We start from the raw sequence: 6,822 nt of genomic DNA on the forward strand, positions 1-6,822 counted from the left end.
TACCAGATGTTTTACTACCTAAACCTTCTATTTAGATGTTTTTATTTGTACCATTTTGCTGCTTTAGCCTATGTCCCTGTTGGATTTTCATTTGAAGCTTATTGTTTCATTTCTTCAGAAAACACACAAAAACATATATATGTATATGGTATTCATTATGCAATGAGGTACTTTATTCAGGTTAATATGCAATGCAATTAGGCACATACTTGCAAGATCGTTGGCAGGACTGAATGATCCATAAAAATGTGCTTTGATTTCTTAAGAAAGCCCATTATTTTCTTTTGAAGCTCATTTTGAGACCAAGCCACAAGTTAATGGGAACCGTTTTGTGGCTATATGGTAGCCCAAGTGATTGAAGAAGAAAAAAGGTACTGCCCCTACCTCTAGTTTTTCCCACTATAGTACTTGATCTGAGAAAGCCTTAAACACACCGGACCGGAATTAGTTCATGCACCCAATGTGACTTCCTAAGATTTTTTTTTTCTTTTCAATTTGCACACAATGAATTGTATTTTCTGAAGAACTCCTACTGTGCATCCATTACTATGTACGTATAGAGTAGAGTAGACAGATAGAGTCACGGTGGCACTGATACACTTGCCGCATAATGGATGTGATGGGCAATAAACCAAATCATCAGTCAGGTTCTGATTCAAATTATGGCAATGACCTTTGCAGCACGTACGTCCACCCTTGGCTTTGGGTGTCACTCAGTAAAGATAACAGTAGGACTTGTAAGTTCTTACAGTGGCTAAACATCTACCAAAAGTGGCTGTAGTTTAGTGGTAAGAATTCCACGTTGTGGCCGTGGAGACCTGGGCTCGAATCCCAGCAGCCACAAATACCATTTTTTTTGGGCTGGTGGGTATTAGGTGTTTGGACTAAAACTATTTCTTCATGTCAGGCTTTTTCTCTTTCTACATGGATGATTTGCTACTCTAAGTTAACTAATACTAGTAGTTGTCTTGATTTAAACTTGCGACCACCAATTTGTGTCCATTCCATAAAACCTATCCATTTGAATTTAGAACGGAATCCATTTGAATTTAGAACTGCTTATTCTAAAAGATTTGTGTCATTGATTTTTGTTAAAGGGAGAACGAAAACGGATCTGAGGAGTGCAAAAATCGCACTTGACTCGGTGATCAGGTCGACCCATATACGTATGTATGAACCAGACGCATTTACTCTTAAAAACTAGACGCTCACCATTTAACATCAAAACAAAAAATTACCTCCTTCATTAAACCCTAAGCATTAACTAAAAACATAAACTGCATCGTCAATCCTTAATCTTCTCTGTTATTGAACAAATATCTAATTGTAAAACATATCTACTTCGACCCTCTATGAAAAAAGCATCATCTGATAAAGAAAAAAGCATCATGCATCACTTAGTAGTAATATCCCATTATTCATATTTATGTTGTTTTACGAACGACGCTCGTTCATGAATGAGGGTCTATTTTTTCTTTTTTTGCTTGGTCTATTAGTAGCTCAAATTTTTATAGTCAATTTTGGCTTCTCCTACATTTACAATTGATTACAGATTGTCACATTAAAAGATAACTTATTCAATCAATCCCACAATTAGTCGTGATGTTCATCATTTTCCTATTTATTACTAAGAGTTTCTCCTACACTTAAAGATTCATTACCAAATCATCTCTATGTTACGTTCTTGCAATTCCTCTTTAGATTACAATGGCACGAATAAAACTTGTCTTCATTTTATAATTAGTGAGGGGTAGATTAAGTATTTGTTAGAGCATTGCTCGGTCAAACTCGCATGCGTTGCTATCTCAAGCATGTTTGTCAATATTAGTGATCAAAACTATATGTCTTGATTTCTAGTTTACTTATGACTAAGTCTCGGTCTAGGAAGTCAAGTGTAGTTGAAGCTCCAGAATCCATGGCGATCATCTTACGAAGACGAAGAACTACTCGATGAACCGATGGAACTTCATCCGACTAAAAGGTATGTGGAGACTTGAACTTATCTATCACTCAAAAGTCTATTCTATCTCCTACTCTTGAGACAAAGTTGTTTAAGTATGATAGTTTTCATACATACACATTTGCTATTTCGAGCCGATTTTACTCGCCTATCTTTTTCTCGAAATATGTGTTGGTAAGCTTTCGCTTTAACCACTTTCATATTTACCGTGACGAAAGTCATGATAACGTTTCAATCTAGAAAATAGCTTTGATGACGATAGTCGTGAATAACGATTGTTATAACATTATATAAGAATGTTTCAATGATTGAAATGTAGAGTTGAGATTATCATCTATGGATATAAGCATATATAGTGTGTTAACACATTAGTGTATAAATACATGTACTGGAAGCCAAGTGCGTGCATATGTGTGCATGCGGTATTGGTGAAGGAGACAGGTTGAGTACGCGTACCCACAGAAGTTTTCATACCAAAAATTTCTACTGGAGTTTGTAAGTTTGCAAACTAGTAAACCAGTCGCCTTAGGTACGCGTACCCACAGAAGTTTTCGAACCGAAAATTTCTGCTGAGTTTGTAAACTCAAATCCGGTAGCTAAGGTACGCATACCCGTACGCGTACTCAAGCTGGTGAGATCTCAAATCGGTAGTTCATGAACTTAAAACAATAAATTATAAGGAATGCAATCTTTGCAAACTGATGTTATATAGTTCATGAATTGATTCAAATGGAACAAACCGATTTTGTTTCAATTGTGTCTATGAATAAAGACCTAAGAAATTGAACAACTCTTCAACTAGTTATTATGAGTCATTTGAACTAGTTATGAGAAAGATGAATACGGTTAATATGAAAGTGCTCATCTGGCTAACCATTGGTTAACTATTTTTGAACCAACTAAGTGTACACGTTTAGGTACGGTTACTCAAACCTAAATGAATGCATTTCATTTGTGTGTGTGACAAGCTAAGTTTCGATCTAACGGTCGAAAGATATTAGCTTGGTTGAATCAGGTTTTTCATCTAACGGTGAATATTGAATGCTTTGTTACCGAGGTAACTTAGATTGCAAACCCTGATTTGAAAAATATATAAAGGAGACATATAGCATCTGGAAAAACTAATCCCCACACCTCCTATGTGATACTAGTTGGTTTGCTAGAGTCGATTCTCCTTTAACCTTAGGTTTCTTCTCGAGACCCTGTAGGTTAACGACTGAAAGACTTCATTGGGATTGTGAATCCATACAAAACTACTTTTGTTGTAGTTGAGCGATCTGATCTTGCCATTTTCTATCGTACGAGTTCAATAGAATAATTGGCTTAAGATTATATCTCCGATAGGGCAAGATAAAAAGAAATCACAAACATCTTCATCTCATCGTTTGTGATTCCACAATATCTAGTTTCGCTATCATACGATTTAGATTATTGTGAGGTGATTGATAATCTAGGTTGTTCTTCGGGAATATAAGACCAGTTTATCAATTAGTTCATGTTCACCTTGATTTATCAAAAGACGGAAAAAAAACTCTTGGGTATTTCTGTGGGAGACAGATTTATTCAATTCTATAGACTTTTCTCTGTGAGACAGATTTGTCTATCAAGTCTTCGACTTTGGGTCGTAGCAACTCTTGGTTGTGGGTGAGATCAGATAAGGGAATCAAGTGCGTAGTATCCTGCTAGGATCAGAGACGTAAGGAGCGCAACTGTACCTTGAATCAATGTGAGATTGATTACGGTTCAACTAAAGTCCAGACCGAAGTTAGTTAGTAGTATGCTAGTGTCTGTAGTGGCTTAATACAGTGTGGTGTTTAATCTAGACTAGGTCCCGGGGTTTTTCTGCATTTTCGGTTTTCTCGTTAACAAAATTTCTGGTTTCTGTGTTATTTATATTCTGCATTATATTTTGTTATATAATTGAAATATCACAGGTTGTACGTTGTATCGATCAATTATGAAATCCAACCTTTGGTTGTTGATTGGAAATTGATTGATCCTTGGATATTGGTCTTTGGTACCATCCAAGTTTTTATCCTTATATTTTATAAAAACTCGCAAATTTCTAGTTGCTTGAGTAAAGATCAAATCAATAGGTTGAGATATTAACTCCTCGATATACTTTTATCTATATTGAGTCTGACTGTCTAGTTGATTCTCTAGAAAGTATATTGGAGTTAGTCCATACAGATTGTTAATCGAAATATTGGGTGAGGTTGTTAGACCCCCGCTTTTTTAATTGGTATCAGAGCAGGTAAACACGTTTAAGACCTCAAAAGTCTGTGTTTGTAGCAATCTGATTCTGTGGACAAAGTAGTATCTCATATCTACGCATAGTCTATGTCTTCCCATGCTTTTGATTATGTCAAGTGTCTTGGTTTTTCCTCAAAGGATAACTCTTTAGTTGATTCTTCCGAGTCCATAGAAAGGAACGAGACAATTGACAGGATGTTAGAAGTAGAAAGGAAGAAATAAAGAAAATCCAACTGAGACGATTAACTTTCACAATTATGCTCAACTCGTGGATGAATTTGAGAAGTCTCTTAGTCGAGAACGTGAACTCTATAAAATCATTGAATCCTTCTCCAACAATATTAAAAGACTCACTCAAGAAAATATGCTACAACAAGAAAAGATTAGCATCCTTGAGAATGTTGTTAAAGAAAGAACAATTAGAGAAAAACGTTTGATTGAGACACACCTCTCTGATTTGAACAACCTTCGTGTTGAAACAGAGAATATTGCTGCATCTCTTCACCCAGCCCAAAAACAGTCTATCTCCTGGACAAAAGGAAACACTGTAATGAGAAATTCTTCTGTGTCACGTGTTGATGCTCAATATGAGTTCCCTGACATGAAGAAAAACTTACTAAAGGAAGTCCCTGCAAAATACAAACGGAAAAATTCCAAACGGGACATGGGTTTGAAGCAGTTATCTGTTAACAATTCTCTTCCACGAACTTGTTCCTTCTGTGGGAAAGAGAATCATTATGCTATCCATTGTTTTGCTAGGAAGAAACAGATCTCTGATCTTCAAAATCTTCTCTATTTACCGTCAACCATGTTAATCATCTGGCGGCATCAACAATGGATTTCACTCCCACAGAAAACCATAATTCTCGTAAATAGATTTTTAATGATCACTCATTTCAAAATCTTCACTGGGATCGTGTTTATACTCATGGTGCAAACTACACCACAAAAACACAGTTTCCTTGTGTACGTGAGAATAAAACTGGTAGATATAAGTCTAGAAAGTGGAGACCTGTCTCAGTAATCCTCTGGAACCAATTTTTATAGGTCCTAGACTTAGTCATCCAAAGGTTCCGCTTAACGGATTCTCTCAAAGGACTGTAAGAAACTTCTATGGAGTTAAAAACAGTCAAAGAGAGAAAAGAAATACAAAATTCAGACTGACTGATGATATCCCTAAAATATCTCTAAACACTCATGATGAGACCATATCTCATCCTACTACCTAGCTATAGGTATTCACTTCTTTGTGTCTAACTTGAGAGTTACAAGGATGTCTGCTTATGAGATGCTCAAGTCTTAGGTCGGTTATCACCTGTTCTGTAAGTCTGAATTTTTTTTTTCTGTACCTATTGTATCTCTTTTTTGTTCTATCTTATCAAATATTGAGCCCTGTTTAAAACAGACATTTTGATAAATAGTATGTATTCCTCCTCGGGTCCTTCTTGTTTCTGATATCTTCTCCAAGTCCACGAACGTCCAAGTCCACGAACGTCCAAGTCTTCTTTAAGGAAATCTAGGTTTTCTTCCCTGGTTGACAACATATATATGCCTTGTATGTGTTTATCATGTTCCCAAAAAAGGATGTCTATGGGAACCTCTGTTGAACCTCAAAAAGAAGTAAACATCATGATGGAAGAAGACTTCAAAGGATGTGATTCAGCTCAAGATCTAATTCTGAAAAAGATGCTTGAAAGAAAAGAGTATAACTCTTGGATAGGAGAATCTGTCAAGGATTTAATTCTCGTTCATAAAGAGGTGAAGAACGAGCCAGCTTATTGATGGACAAGCAAAGATTCTTGATAATCAAAACATTCTGATCAGGAACCAGAAGAAACTCATCCTTGATTGTGTCAAAGCCAGGAATCTTGCTCGCATCGTTGACCGAAAAAAAATGTTCTAACTCATGAACATGGTGTCTCTACGATCAAGAAAATCAAGGATATCAGTGACTCCTATTTTGATGGACCTTTTCAAAGGTATGAAATAATCAAAGAAAACTGATTTATTTTATCTAGTAAATCTTCTCATGAGAATTTTATTCTTGTTTTGGAATAACCATTATTGTAAGTACACATAGCTATGTCCAACGTTTTCATCTTCATGCTTTTAGGTTTATTTGTTTAAATTCTAAAAATTGTTTTGGAAGACGATGATTGCAGTATTAATATTTATGGTTTTTTATATTGCAATATGTTATGGGATATGTGTTTGCGTCCGTGAGCTATTATTGTCCCATACGATGTCAAAAGTTATCTCGTTTATATGTCGATATGTATGTGTTAATAAAAGAATGAATGGACTTTTGACAAACAAAAGTTAATCCTATTATGTCAATTCTTTGATGGAAGATAGTGTTCGTACCCAAAATAAATTCTATGCACAAAACACGATTGATTTGAGGATGATGATACGAAATTAGGGTTACAAAACAAATTGAAGAAAAATAAAAATTGAGACAGGGATTTAACGTGTTCGGCAAGTTGTGCCTACGTCCACGGATGGGATCCCCGTATGGAGAGATTTTATTGATATGATGATTAAAATAGTTGTGAGTTTAGCAAACCTAGCATTCCATTTCCTTTGAGTTGGATTTTGGCCTCTATTTA

General features: G+C 35.7%; 1 non-coding gene across 1 annotated transcript; it reads left to right on the forward strand.

The window, feature by feature from the left end:
• Positions 1-771: 771 nt before the first annotated feature.
• TRNAH-GUG lies at positions 772-843 on the forward strand. Its single transcript has one exon. It is a non-coding gene; the product is annotated as a tRNA-His (tRNA).
• The last annotated feature ends 5,979 nt before the right edge of the window (positions 844-6,822 follow it).

This window comes from Papaver somniferum, chromosome 8 (genome assembly GCF_003573695.1).
Source record: "Papaver somniferum cultivar HN1 chromosome 8, ASM357369v1, whole genome shotgun sequence".
In the NCBI taxonomy this organism is placed as follows: domain Eukaryota; kingdom Viridiplantae; phylum Streptophyta; class Magnoliopsida; order Ranunculales; family Papaveraceae; genus Papaver; species Papaver somniferum.